We start from the raw sequence: 14,892 nt of genomic DNA, 5'->3' as shown, positions 1-14,892 counted from the left end.
ACCAGTTAGATCACATCATTTTTCTGCTACCATTTCATTCTGAATAAAACCCAAATCCTTGCCGTTGCCTACAGGGCCCTCTTCTGACCTGGGCCCCGACTGCGGCCCTAAACCATTTCCTGCTTTTCTTGGTTCACTCATCCTCTCTCCCCATCCCAGTCTCCCTGCTTTTTACCCACCTTTGCGCCTGCATGTGCCCCCAGCTTGGACTCTCCCTCCCACTGCACCTGAGCTATCTGCTTGTCTAGACCTATTTTTCTTCATATCTTTGCTCAGGATCACTTGATCAGAGAGACCCTCTCTAACTACCAGATATAAAACAGCACTGCTTCCCGTTCTGTCTGGCCCTTTACTCTTTGCTCTTTATTCATAGCACTTGACATCACCTGAGATGTATATTTATTTGTTTATGTGTTTGTCTGTCTCTCCTAACTAGGATAGATGCCCATAGTGAAAGTGGAAGTCGCTCAGTCGTGTCTGACTCTGCGACCCCATGGACTATACAGTCCATGAAACTCTCCAGGCCAGAACACTGGGTAGCTTTTCCTTCTTCAGGGGATCTTCCCAACCCAGGGATCGAACCCAGGGCTGGGATATTGGCTGTTTTGTTTACTGTGATTACTCGGTCTCCAGCTCTTAGAATAAGCACTCAGCAAATATTTGGTGAATAAATGAAATGGTCAAATTAATATTTTTTTTCCACACATTCCACTCCATTTTTAAAACAAATTGAGATATAATTGATGTATAAAATTGTATTAATTTTAGGTGTACAAAATATTAATATCTGAAAAATTAGAACTGCATATATAAATATATGTAAGTTTTAAAAAAAGTATGAAAATCTGTTATGCAAGGGCTTCAAGAAAAGCCTTCCATTTTTGTTTTGATATGTTTCAATGACATTAAAGCATAGCTGAAAGAGAGAAAAAAACCCGAAAGTGGAAACACTCCAGGATAGTTTCTTTTCTGGTGGGGAGGCAAAGAAGTAGTATCCATGAGGTCCTGGTTGCTTTGAAATTTGGGGTCCCCTTTGAAATGCATGCTGTGCTGAGCCCTGGTCAGGAGGTGCTGAGTGAGTCTGTAGAAGGAGGTAACTTTCATGGTGATGACAGCAGTTTGATGAAAACCTTTAGTGTCCTCAGTTAAACACATACATTTGTTTAAATACTATTCTGAAAATTGGAAGGGACTTTAGAACAATGCTTATTATTGGTAAGATGGAGAAAAAAGAGAATGTTTGTATTTAGAGATGCCATCTTTTTCTTTATTCCAGATTTTACTGATTTCTTTCCATTTAGGTTAGAATTTCATACGATAAAAAGAATGAAGTCCCAGAAAGGTGACCTTTCATGTTGGGCTGACTCCCTGCTGTCGAGATGGCGTGTATCGTAGCTTGTCCTGTGGTGGACAGAACGGTGCGCAGGGGCAGGAGGCTTCATCCCACTCTCGCACTGCTCGGTCTGGGGTCTCGGGAGGTCACCCGATCTTACCCGGCTCAGATTCCACTTCTGTAACAAGTAGCTTTTCTAAGATGTTTTACATTTCCTAAGCCAAGTGCCATAATTGAAATAAACTCTTGTTTTCTTCTTTCTCTTCTTTTTTATGTATGAGAATGTGTTTATGTCCTGAAGGTGACCTGCTTTACTTTGTGTATTGAATGACTGGACAGTTATGAGAATTATAGTTTTGGGGTCCTTTTTCTGAGTTACAGGAAATTTAGGTTGTTAGGACAAAGGGTTAAACAATCAGCTCATTTCCTTGAGGCAGAAGTACAATGTTTTCATCATTCACATTTGGTTTTCATGAGCATTAACATAGAAGCCTTCTCCTTTGCATTTTTATCATTGTTGTAGTTATGCGCTTCTCATGATATTTTCCCATCTTGCTTTGATTGCTGAATATTTTCATTTTCTTATGAGATTATTTTGGGCTTTCTTTAGTTTTAGGTCTACTTTCTAAGATATTACGTTACCAAGGGGCTTGCATTTTCCATCTCTACTGTGTTGCCTTGCTTCAATAAAGGAGGCTTTTATTTAAATGTCATCTAATTTTGTTTTGATTCTTGAATGGTATTATTTGAAATTATCTTTATTGCCCTGTGGTACTAGATTAGGTTAACTTATTTCATTTGACACACATTTCCTTGAGTGGGAATAATCCTGATGATTTCTGCTTATTTCACTGCAAGGTTTTCTTTGATCTGTGTGTTTGTCTGTAGGTCACTTGCCGGCAACATGTATTTGCCTTCTGGTACTGCTTTGTATCTCTTTGGTTTCTTTTAATTCACAGTGTTTTGTATTACTTATATTTTTATGTGTTTGCCGTCTCACCCCGTGTTTACTCTTCTAGTTCAGTTTTGCTTCAGGCATTTTATGTGTTTCTATTTTCCTCTGGAGCATAAAGGGGATGGGAGTGTGATGGGGAGGAAAAGCAGATGCACTTTTCAAAGCCGACCTCCTCAATGTCTCAGCCTTGTGAACTTTTCCATTTTGCTCTGGAAGGAGCTTATTGGACCAGAATCCTCGTCCTGCCTTAAGTGATGGAAAACAAGTTTCAGAATTCTGGGACAGTCCCAGCTAGGCTGTGCTTTATAGCAGTCCATTCCATATAATATGTCCTCAAAAGAGGTTATGTTGCAAGAGATGCTTCAATACCTTCTGGAATTCTCAGGATATGGTCTGTAGACGTGCCAAGAGGGCAGTGCACCAACTAGATAGCCAGCGGCCCTGGTTAAACACCCATAATTCCATTTGTCCATTAACCAAACATTTATCCAGTATCTCCCATATTTGTGAGATTATGGAAACACAAATATAAAAGATAAAGTTATGGTCATCCGTGAACTTGCTTTTTGGTGGGTGAACCACATGCACGAACCCTTTGTGCTCAGGAAGGCATTGTGATGGAGAATTAGAATCAGCCAGGCTGACTGATGGGAAAGAAGTGTTTTAGGCAGAGAATGTAGCATGTGAGAGAGAATATAGCACATTGGAAACTTAATGTATTTGGCATACGTTAAGCCCGGGGGCTGTGCATCTAAGGGATGAGCCAGAGCCAGAGACTGGGTGCTGCTGAGCCACTGTCTCTTCAGAGGCAGAGTTCTGCTGAATATAATTGAATACGGTTTCTTTGCATGTTTCCTTGGACTTCACTGTGCAGGAGACGTAGAGGCTGTTTAGAGGACCAGTTACCTAGCCTGGTAAGCCACTGAGTCTGCCTTGGAAGTTTAATCCACTTAAGCATCCATTTTGCTTTGAATAATCTAGATTTTACCAAGAGTCTTGACTCTTTGGGCATCAAATGACCACAAGGTCTTATCAGTCTTCTGGAGGGATTAATGGTGTAGAGACAGCCTGGTGGATTTTTATTTCAAATATCACAAGTACTCTTACTGTTGACATTTGTCATTTGTGTAGAAGAGCAGAAACACCAAAACCTAAGCACCTTCCTTCCTACTCTAAGACTCCCAGACTCCAGACGAAATAGTCAACAGCTGGATATTTACTAGGCATCTTAAGTCTTATGTCTAGAACCAAAATCTTATTTCCTATCTTCCCCACAAAACAAACAAACATCTGCTCTTGCCTTTGTTCACCAGCTCAGCTGATGACACAGTACTTCACCTCAGTACTGAGGCAAAAACCATGGCGCCCCCCACTACCTTTCTTCCTCTCACACTTCACATCTGATCCATCCGTAAGCCTGTCAGCTCTGTCCTCAGAATGTGTTTATGTCTCATCCAGCCACGTCTCACCATGTCCACTGCAGCCCAAGAGAATCACCATTCTGTCTCCTAGAGAGTGCGGATATTGGCTCCTGGTCTTTATAATTCCATTCTTACTTTTTCGAGCTGGCCACCACTTGGCTGCCAGTGACCTTTAAAAACTTGCACTTAATCTCATTACATCTTTGTTCAAAATAATATAATGGCTTCAATCACACTCGGTAAAAAAACGAGATCCAGTCTACAAAGTATCATATGGTCTGGCCCTTGGTCTTGCCCCCTGTTCATCTCCTGGACTACCTGCTCCAGCCACACAGACCTCTGGGCTATGGATGTTAGGTGTTCTCTCATGTGGGCCTTTGTAATCTCTGATGCCTTTGTCTGGAGCAGTCTATCCCAGATAGTTCTGTGGTTTGCTCACTTCCTTCAGGTCTTTGATTAAATGTCAACGAATCAGAAAGGAGAAGGGGGAGACAGAGGATGAGATAGTTGGATGGTATCACCAACTCAATGGACATGAGTCTGAGCAAACTCCAGGAGATAGTGAAGGGCAGGAAATCCTGGCATGCTGCAGTCCATGAGGTCGCAGAGTTGGACATGACTTAGTGACTGAACAACAGCAACAACAAATCAGAAAGGGTTTCCTTGATCACTCTACCTTGAAATCTCTCAACCCCCACACACTCATAACTCTCCCTTTGCTTTGCTTTATTTTTCTCTATAATTCTTTTTAAGCTCTGCTGCTGCTGCTAAGTCGCTTCAGTCGTGTCCGACTCTTTGTGACCCCATAGACGACAGCCCACCAGGTTCCCCCGTCCCTGGGATTCTCCAGGCAAGAACACTGGAGTGGGTTGCCATTTCCTTCTCCAATGCATGAAAGTGAAAAGTGAAAAGGAAGTCGCTCAGTCGTGTCCGACTCTTAGCCACCCCATGGACTGCAGCCCACCAGGTTCTTCTGTCCATGGGATTTTCCAGGCAAGAGTTCTGGAGTGGGGTGCCACTGCCTTCTCCATATTGAGGCGTACTTGACATATAAATTTTGCACCTATATAATCTATAAATGCTGATGAGTTCAGACATGCACATATGCCTGTGATACGGTCACTACATTAAGGTGATGAACATGTATACCACCTCTAAAAATTTCCTTGTGTTCTTTGGTGTATACATTTGTGTCTGTGATAAGAACACTTAACATGAGAACTACCCTTGTAAAATATTTTAAAGTGTGTAATACAGTACTGTAAACTGTAGGTGCAATGTAGACCTCATATTAGACACTCATGTATATTGTAGAATATATAAATATATTCTACTTAAATTTGATCCGAAATTTAAAGAAACAGCTTTGCTGCATGTGTTAAATCTCTAAAACTTGGCATTAGTCTTTATTAGTGTTAATTAAAGTTAATTTGACTTGAATGTAGCAGTGCAATAATAATCCTGGTTATAATTTTTTAAAAAGAAGTCATGTAGAATGTATTACCAGAATGTAACATTGAGACCTATGTTTATTACAATACCTGAGTCAGCTAATGACCTTTCAAAACCAAGACATCAGTAAATTATTCCTACATTAACACTTCCATTCTCAGATAAATACTTTTCTCTCAGTGTTTTGTTTATTGAGGACGTCTGTTCTCAGCAGGGACTCAGTAGAGTAGAAGTGCCCATCAGAATTCTGAAATCCATGCCTTTAATGGCTCCTCTCTCGGTGTACTCTAGCTTCTTGTTCAATCGTGAAATACATGGAGTCAGAGAATTGAATGGCCCATGTGGCTTTCCTTCCGGTGCCCGGCACAGGACCAGGAGCGCTCGCTCCGGTGAAGAGCTTGAACAAGTCATCGCTTTCCTAGGCTCAGTGAAGACCACTAGGACCTGCCTTAAGTTCCTAAAAGACAATAGACATCACGGAGAGCTCAATTTGCTATGAAATGGGGAACAGAAATGTTAAACGCAGGCACAATAATAAACTGCTAGTGTATTTTGAAAGGGATGGGTATGTATCCAATCAGCAGTGTTTCTAAATATCTTTTAATATGAATAGTGTCCATAAAGTCACAATACTTTGCCCAGTAGTCACATTAATTTTTCTGTTGATTCTCTTTTCCCACTGAAGAGTTCTGTCTTATGATTTATAGATGGTTTTCTGTCCCAAGTTCATGTTATTGATTTTCAGTGATGAGCATTTTTAAAATTAGATAACCAGAACAGCCTACAAGAAAATACACTCTGGATTTTAAACTCTTTGCCTTCATTTAAAATAAGCTTTCCAGTATTTCTATTTTTGCCACTAATTCAGTTTTGTGATTACTGATTGACAACCCTTCATCCCCTGAAAAAAAATGCAATCCTTCCCAGCCTGACTTCTGTAAATAAAGTACATTCAATAAGAGAATCCCAGTCATATTATTTCCCTTCTGTGTATTTGAGTGTTGTTTCCCATCCGGTTTTGAGATGTCTGCTAGAATCTGTCAAAAAAGTGATGGTTTAATATCTTCATTTAAGTTTAGGGCTTCTTTGGTGGCTCAGATGGTAAAGAATCTGCCTGAGTATGGGAGACCAGTGTTTGATCGTTGAGTTGGGAAGATCCCTGGAGGAGGGAATAGTTACCCACTTGCCTGGAGAATTCTATGGACAGAGAAACCTGGCAGGCTACAGTCCATGGGGTCACAAAGGGCCTGGTGGGCTACGGTCCATGGGGTCACAAACAGTTGGACATGACTGAGCGACTAACACTTTCACTTTCACTTTAAGTTTAGAAAGGTTTAAGGAGTTGATTGAAATACTGAATTTCTATGGTGAAACGAATCTATAGGAAAACAAATGATTCCTTTATAATATAAAATCCAGTTAGTAGAACATTACATAATTATATTTAGCCATTTAGTCAGTAGATCTAGCCTGGGAAAAAAGCACACAATGTAGATTGTTAGAAACTCTTCTTTAGTTCTGTTGCTCCCCCAAGAAAAAGGTTCAGGGCTCTGACTGAATTTGAATTCCTTAGAGAGACTCATATTCCTAGTATCAATAGACTTGGAATGAAAGAAACGTCATAAGTTTCCTTTTCTGAGTGTGAAGTTGGGGAAAGGATCAAATACTAATGAATAGCACTTGTTCCAAGATACACATGTGTCTTTCATTGATTTGCCAAAATTAAATCAAAGGATTCCATATGTGTCTGAAGGAGAACCATCTGACACTTGAAGTAGCAAACAATAAAACTTTAAAAATATATTTCCTGTGAAGCTAAGTTGATTGGGAAAAAGAGAAGGTTTGATCATCAAGGATATAAATGTGGCTATAGCATCTGTGTCAAATGAGTAAGCTTTGAAAGAGCTTTATAAATCGTAAATGGCTACACGTATAGGAGAGACTGGGCATTCTTGCTTTCTTGCTTTCTGTTTAGTATTTTGTTATTATCTATTATTAAGTATTGTTAAACATTAGCAATGAAGATGGGAAGTGGTAGTTTTGGTTTTTATATAGATCAAAATTGAGGTCCAAGTTGGATAACAGATTGAGTGTACATATATATTTACATTTCTGTCTTACACATAAAACAATCAAGTTGTAATCTTATCTTTGTAGTCACAAATTTCCTTGTTCTCCCCCAACTTCCTATTTCATCCAGGTGCCCACATCCTCCCGCCCCAAGCCCCAAGCTAGTAGGTCATAGGGGTTGGATCGTGACTTTACAGGAACTACTTAAAATGTCCACAGGCTGATACAGCTGGGCGATGAATCGAGTTTCTGGCCTTCATTTTTCTCATTAGCTCCTGCCATCCAGGCTCCTTGTTATATGCTGCTTCTCTTGTGACCAGATTTCCTATTTCTTATTGTCTGATCTCTGCCCTCCTCCTAAACACTCGGTTTATGCTGCATTTCTCAGACATTCTGTTTTTGATCTTTATCTTACACCATATACCTGACCTTTGTACTCTGAATTTATTTACTGTTCTGTCAGGCACTTTCCTAGAGCCTGTCTCAGTGTGCTTATAAATGTACGCCTTGATCACAGTGACCCTTTATTCACCTTCCTACCTGACTGGGACTTTTCATACCTGTCTATTTCTCTGGCCCCCACCACTCACCTTGGATGTAGAGCTTGGGCTCTGGGAAAGCCAGACAATCCTTGACATTCAGTTTTCCACATCTCCCTATCTTCAAATCATATCAGAGGCACATTGCGTCAGTTTCATAAATGTTCTTCCATTGGTTGAAAAACATGCCTGCTTATTCACAAATGTAATCAATACTGAGACGTGTCTAGATGTGATATTTAGTGTGGCTTGTTACTAAGGCAGTCTAATGTAGAACTATTCAGGAAGTCCTCGTGGATTGATGATGCTCCTTAAGAGTATCTTATTGGTGCTAGAATAAACTAAATGCATAGTTCAGTTTTATATCTTTAAGAATATATTACATATATTGATCCAATAAGTATTTACAGAATTGCTTCTTCAATAGTGTAATGAGATTTTCTTTCATTGTACTTGAATAATGATGAATCTTGTTATGTAAGATAGATTTACACAATATCAGCAGTAGCGGTCACTGAGGAAAATTGGGATTTGCTGTGAGATGGCTTTTCAGTCATGGCATAATTTGTGTGCAATAGCTAGTCTCGGTGGTATGGCTTACCTAAATGGAAACAGTGTCCCCATCTACCTGCTGTCCTTAAGTTCTTTTTTGCTTTCATCTTATGAGATAACTGCCCCAAATTGTATAGTTCTTGTCAGGAAACCACATACGTATCCACAATATGCATGCCTTCATTTTTTTTTTTTTTTGGTCTTATTTTGGAGGACTGTGTGCATGTGGCTGTAGATAGAGATATGTGCAATGTGGATTTTGTGCCTTGAGAATATTATTAAAGACTCTCTAATCTGGGGCAGAAATTATTTCCTTTTCCATCAGTGACAGACCTGCTTGTATTTGTGGTTTGGGTTATGGTTATAGTTGGGGAGATTATTCTGGCTTTGATAGCTAAAATTTAGAAATACATGTGAGAAGAAAACTATGCAAGTTGAAATTCAAATGTAAATGTAGGAATGAGTTGACTAGATTATTCTGAAGCAAAATAGCAGATATTCTTTAATCCAAAGCATTCTACTTCTATTCAAACCACATTATGTCACAGCTCAGTTCTGTCATTTCAGTCATTCACAGACTGAAGTTTTCCAGTGAAAAAACAGTTAGCTTTGAAATCAAAATGTATTGCTTTTCTGGTTTTTTGAGACTAATTACGTTTAGCTGGAAGATAGTTTAACATATAACTAATTTTGTGTCTTTTTCAACATTTAGGAATTGTAGAGTCCCAAAACAATATTTCAGTTCTTACTTGAGACATCTAAGCCAAATATATAAATAAAATGGCCAAATGTATGTATGTATGGCTCTAAAAAGTACATAATATATATATTTCCTTTTGTGGTGAACAGGTAGTTAGGAATATTTAACTAGCCAACATATTTGATTGAAGCAACATATAAGTCTGTCATTTAAGTTTAGGGAAGAAAATGTTTAGGTAGTCTCCTGGGCTTAATTGTATTTTCGGCTAGATTCTTGATATGTCTGTGGGAATCAATTTGTCACTATGCTGATGATGACTTGAGGCAGTCACATTTTTCAGGCTGTTTCTACAGGATGGTTTTGAAAATTGTTAGGTGGCATCATGATGGGGTCTTTCCTGCTTACTGGAAAAGTAGTTCAAGTCATATTAAGAAATGTGACTTGAACATAAACTTGAAATTATTCAAACGGGGTAAGGTGACTGAATGACAGTCACCCTGGGTAATGTAGGATAGTACTGGCCACAGGAAGAAGATTAAACACACATTCAGATGCACACCCCAGAGACTAATCAGAGGCCAGAATGACCCTTAGAGATATCTCAAAGCTGTTGCTTCAGAAGTGATGCTGCTGTCTGTGATTTCAGCTTGCTTTTCCAAAACTGAATGAATTATTCTCACTGTAATTTGTTCCAGGGATGTTCAGGCACACCTCATCAACCACAGACATGGGAACTTCTTGTGGAGTTTGTACCCTACGTTTACCACAAAAAGTCAGTGGCAACTGGAGTTGCCTCTGAGATCATACGAAGCGGCCTTGTGCTTCTCCCCATTAGACCTCGTTCTGTTTTCTTCCCTTCTCTCTCGCTCCCGTCTGCCCCACTGGTGGGGGTATGTGGTTGATGCTGACTGTTCTGACTTAAGGTCATGCCCTCTCCACGTCTAGAAGCTCCTCTCCACACCATAGAGCTCTTCCACATTTCTGAATTCATAATGCATTGTAGATTCCTCTTTTGCTACCTTGTCATTTTGCCCATGATCATGTTGATGTGGTACAGCCCAGAGTTTAGTTTCTGGAGTCAGATTGTTAGCATTTAAGTACTAGCTCCTATGTGGCTCTGATATTTCTGACCAAGTTACTGAATCTTGCTAACCTTTGGACTTCCTGTCTGTAAAGTGGGCATTTACTATCTGTAAAGTGGTGACGATTCCACCAGTTTGTGTGCGTAACACACGAGGCGCAGGGCCCCGCATGGTTTAAGGAGGGGGACCAACCGTGCCCAATTAACCCGAGACCAAGAGGGCTCCTGGGAAGCAGAACCGTCAGTGCAAAACCTGAGAAAGTCGCAAGCTGAGTTAGGCCCCCTAGTTGTAAGCATTTCATTTATATTATTCAAATTTATTGTATTTATATTTTGTATTCCTATGTTCCATCTTTCCCCTGTTAGGTTTCACAGAGGCTCACATCTAGGTGCTTAAACATCTTCATGTGTACCGCATTTTCCTAAAAGAGATTTAAATTACCTTATGGTAATAAAATTCACATACAACTAGAAAATTAAAGATGTCATGGAGGAGAAATTGTTAGGAATGTAGCACTGGCTTGAGAGATAATTTTTGATTTTGCAAAGATAATTTTAAAAAATGTATTCCAAATGCTTAGAACAGTGTGAATAATAAAAGAGGTTAACTGTTACCTCCAGGAAAAAATTATACACAAAAGAAAATATAATCACAGATTGCTACTGTTTAATCAAGTGATCAAGCAATCCCAAAGCACAGTGTGGCTGCAGGGCTGTCTTGCCACACTTCCATAAATCCAGCTGGTAAGAAAACAAAGAGGCCTTTATACCCACAACACAGCAGGCAGCATGGGCTTCTTGTGGCAAGGATGCCGATTCCCTGTGCCCCTCCACCCTCTGAGTTCCAAGGAAGATATGGCAATAGGTCATGGGTGCAAGCCCAGGTAGATGCTGAGCACACAGAGGTTATGTGTCGCAGCTGAGAAGGGCTAAGGTTAGAAAGCTCGCAGTCATGTAAGATAATCACAGATTATCTAGCAAACCTGCCCAACTTTTGCCCCATTTTAGGGAGTGTCTCCCAATTAGGGAGACACTATCTGTATCAACCCAATTAGGAAACAAGTCTTCTCTGGGGAGGAAAGGGAAATTTTATTATTGGAAAGACATTTTTTGGCTGCAAAGTCTACATTTCCTCTCAGATGGCCCTGCCCTGGTCAACACCCCAAAAGTGGGGACTTTATCCACCCCTCTGTCATTGGTGCCATGTGGTGCTCGCCTCACCAGGAGTGTCGCATGTTAGCCCCTCAGTTATCCCGCAGTGAGCTGCTTTTGGCTCAGCTTTCTTCCCACAATCCCCAGTTGTTCCTTGAGTCCTGGGTTAAATATTTGCCCGCACAAATAAGGACACTTATCCCATTCATGAGGGCTCCATTCTTATGACCTAATCACCTCAAAGTCCCCATCTCCAAATACCACCACATTTTGGGATTAGGATTCAACACATGAATTTGTGGGGATACAGACATTTGGTCCATTGCAGGGGGAGAGAGGGAATTTGGGAGTAGCATAAGTAGGGTCCCATGTGCCCGTAAATTTGTTTCAGGTGGAGAAGAAGGAATCCGGCAGTAGCTTAGTTGCTCTTTATTGTGGCTGCCCATTTGAATTGCCTGGAAGATTAAAAAAATAAAACACCAGTGTCCACTCCTTCCCACTCCCACCCCAGAAACTCTGATTTAATTAATCAGGGTGGTAGGGAGACATGGACAACAGCCTGGTTTTAAAATACTCCAGGTGAATTTAATATGCAGCCAGGGTTGAAACTTACTGCAAGTAACTGAATCCTCTCTGTCTCTTCCTTTTATTCCCATAGCGACCTCATGGACTGTAGCCCGCCAGGCTCCTCTGTCCATGGGATTCTTTAGGCAAAAATACTGGAGTAGGTTTCCACACCCACCTCCAGGGGATCTTCCCAACCCAGGAATCAAATCCAGGTCTCCAGCATTACAGGCAGATTCTTTACCATCTGAGCCACCAGGGAAGCCCCAGATAGGATCAAGCTTATTGTTTAATCTTTACTTCAAAACTAACAGCATCTGCATTCTTTCTCTTTAAAATTCATGTCTTCATTCAATTTAGCAATTTTCCTGTGCTTGTCTAAATAGAGATCTTTTTTGTCCTTGTTGTTGTTGATTAGTCATTAAGTTGTGTCTGACTCTTTGCAATCCCATGGACTGTAGCCCACCAGGCTCCTCTGTCCATGGAATTTCCCAGGCAAAAACACTGGAGAGGATTACCATTCCCTTCTCCAGGGGATCTTCCTGACCCAGGAATCGAACCCAGGTCTTCTACACTGGCAGGCAGATTCTTTACCACTGAGCCACCAGGGGAAAATAAAACCAAATCAAATTCTTTGACATGTGTTAGCTGATAAAAACTATAGTCAGGGGTTAGAAAATATGATGATTTCATTGCGTCTTGTATTCTTTACTGGAAAATTCCTGAGGGCTGATTTTCTCCTTATTCTAGATTTTTAAAAATGCCTTTAAGTAAACCCCCAATTTATTTTCTCTGTGCATGTTGTCTATAGTAGCTATAGACTTAATGCTTGTGTCCCCCCAAATTCATATATTGAAATCCTTACCCCCTATATGATGATAATGTGGCCTTTGGGAGGTGATTAGTTTGTGAGGGTGGAGTTCTCGTGAATGGGATTAGTGCCCTTATATAAAAGAGACTCCCCGCCCCATATAGATAAGTAAATAATAAAAACAAAAGAGACCCCACACAGTTCCATCACCCTCTCCCCCTCCTGCTTTAGTCCTTTCACTAAAGGACTCAGTGAAAAGATAGCCTTCTGTGAATCAGGAAGCAGATCCTCACCAGACACCGAATCTGCTGATGCTTTACTTTGGACTTCCCAGCTTCCAGAACTGTGAGAAAGAAGTGATGTTGGTTAAGTCACCTAGTCCGGTGTTTTTAAACCAGCCCAGATGGTTTTATACCTGGCCAAGACATCAGTACAGCATGATATTTATTTTTATGTTCTGCATTTGAAATTTGGCTATCTACTATTATTCTATAGTTATGGGCTGTCAAAACCTCCACTCTGTCTGTAATGACCTGAGACTTTTATTGTGGTCACTGTGCAGAGATGGTTATTCTGATGCCTTCCTGGTTAACCTCCCAGCCTCTGGATTTTTATTCTATAAAGTGGAAATTCAGTGACACCTGTATTAGAAGGTTGTTCTGTTGTGCTATGTGGCAATATATAAAGCCCCAGGCACATGGAGGATACTCCTTTTCTTCTGCTGCTCACTCTGGGTACCTCCCCAAGATGGGACATTTTTGGGTGTGCTTTTTCTACTGCTAATTGAGGTAATTCTACTTTTTCTTCATTAAATTTTTTTGGTTCATTTAATCTTCATGTATTTGCATGCATTCCCTTATTTTTCTAGTTTCAGATTTCTGAAGGCTCCTAAAGATTTTTCTTCATACATTTTCACCTTCTGTTTTATGGTCTTCCTGTCTACTTCTTTAGTTTGATTTTCTTTCCTTCCATTGTAAGACTAGACCTTAAATAGAAAATATTAGTGTTGGCTGTTTATGGAAGAATTTATTGGGCACTAGAAGAGAGATTTCGGTTTTATAAATACTATGCATGCATTCATGGTAAGTTGCTTCAGTCTTGTCTGACTCTTTGCAACCCCATGGACCATAGTTCTCTGTTCATAGTTCTCTGGACAGTTCTCTGGACATAGTCTCCTCTGTTCATGGAATTTCCCAGGCAAGAGTACTGGAGTGGATGGTCATGCCCTCCTTAGGGGACCCTCCCGATCACTCTTATGTCTCTTGATTGGCAGGCATATTCTTTACCACTAGTGCCACCTGGGAAACCCTTATAAATATTACAGGACATTCAAATAGAGGCCCAAATCTGCAGAGCTTTAGTCAGCTTCCAGATCTCTGGTCAATCTCTGGTTTATCAATGTGAAATGGAAGTTGAGTCACACTTTCGTGTTTTGTGGTTGCCTTAGTATCATGAAAGCTATTGTTTTTTGGCCTTTATTGTTTTGAAATAGAAACAGCTTAACCTGAAGACTCTGGGGATGGAAGGCCATCACCCTTTACCATCATCTGTACCAGCGTGCGTGGGGACTGACCACTAGTGCAGTAAGGGAGGCACTGCGTGTTCTTCTCTTTCTTAAGAAATTCTGCTTCATTGCAAAATTAGCCTAATATCTTGCTTTTGCAAAACTGATTGAATTCCATATTTTCATGAACAATATCTCATACTCATCTTTTACTCAAATTTTATTAAGGAATAAACCCAATTTCCAGAGCTATTGCTTGAAATTTCCTTTTGCTTATTCCACCTATGTTTCATAAAAAAACATTCATGTAGCAAAACAATAAAAAACATTTGTGCCTTCTTTTAAATAGGCATTTGCTTTTAGTAAGTTGATTCTTCTGAGCTCTCAGTTATATTTTTATAGTCCTAATCAGTTCAGTTCAGTCGCTCAGTCGTGTCTGACTCTTTGCGACCCCATGAATCGCAGCACGCCAGGCCTCCCTGTCCATCACCAACTCCCAGAGTTCACTCAGACTCACGTCCATCCAGTCAGTGATGCCATTCAGCCATCTCATCCTCTATCGTCCCCTTCTCCTCCTGTCATCCCAATCCCTCCCAGCATCAGAGTCTTTTCCAATGAGTCAACTCTTCACATGAGGTAGCCAAAGTACTGGAGTTTCAGCTTTAGCATCATTCCTTCCAAAGAAATCCCGGGGCTGATCTCCTTCAGAATGGACTGGTTGGATCTCCTTGCAGTCCAAGGGACTCTCAAGCTGACTC

The 14,892-nt window shown here is 40.5% G+C and overlaps 1 protein-coding gene and 1 pseudogene across 3 annotated transcripts in view; one reads left to right on the top strand and one right to left on the bottom strand.

The window, feature by feature from the left end:
• The window catches only part of LOC105003000, a 936-nt pseudogene extending 837 nt beyond the window's left edge, over window positions 1-99 (bottom strand).
• The window catches only part of NEBL (nebulette), a 119,326-nt gene that overhangs the window by 90,432 nt on the left and 14,002 nt on the right, over window positions 1-14,892 (top strand). The window lies entirely within an intron of this gene.

This window comes from Bison bison, unplaced genomic scaffold, assembly GCF_000754665.1.
Source record: "Bison bison bison isolate TAMUID 2011002044 unplaced genomic scaffold, Bison_UMD1.0 scf7180017864461, whole genome shotgun sequence".
NCBI lineage: Eukaryota > Metazoa > Chordata > Mammalia > Artiodactyla > Bovidae > Bison > Bison bison.
Note: the sequence above shows the minus strand (reverse complement) of the source record. Positions and strands in the feature narration are given on the sequence as shown.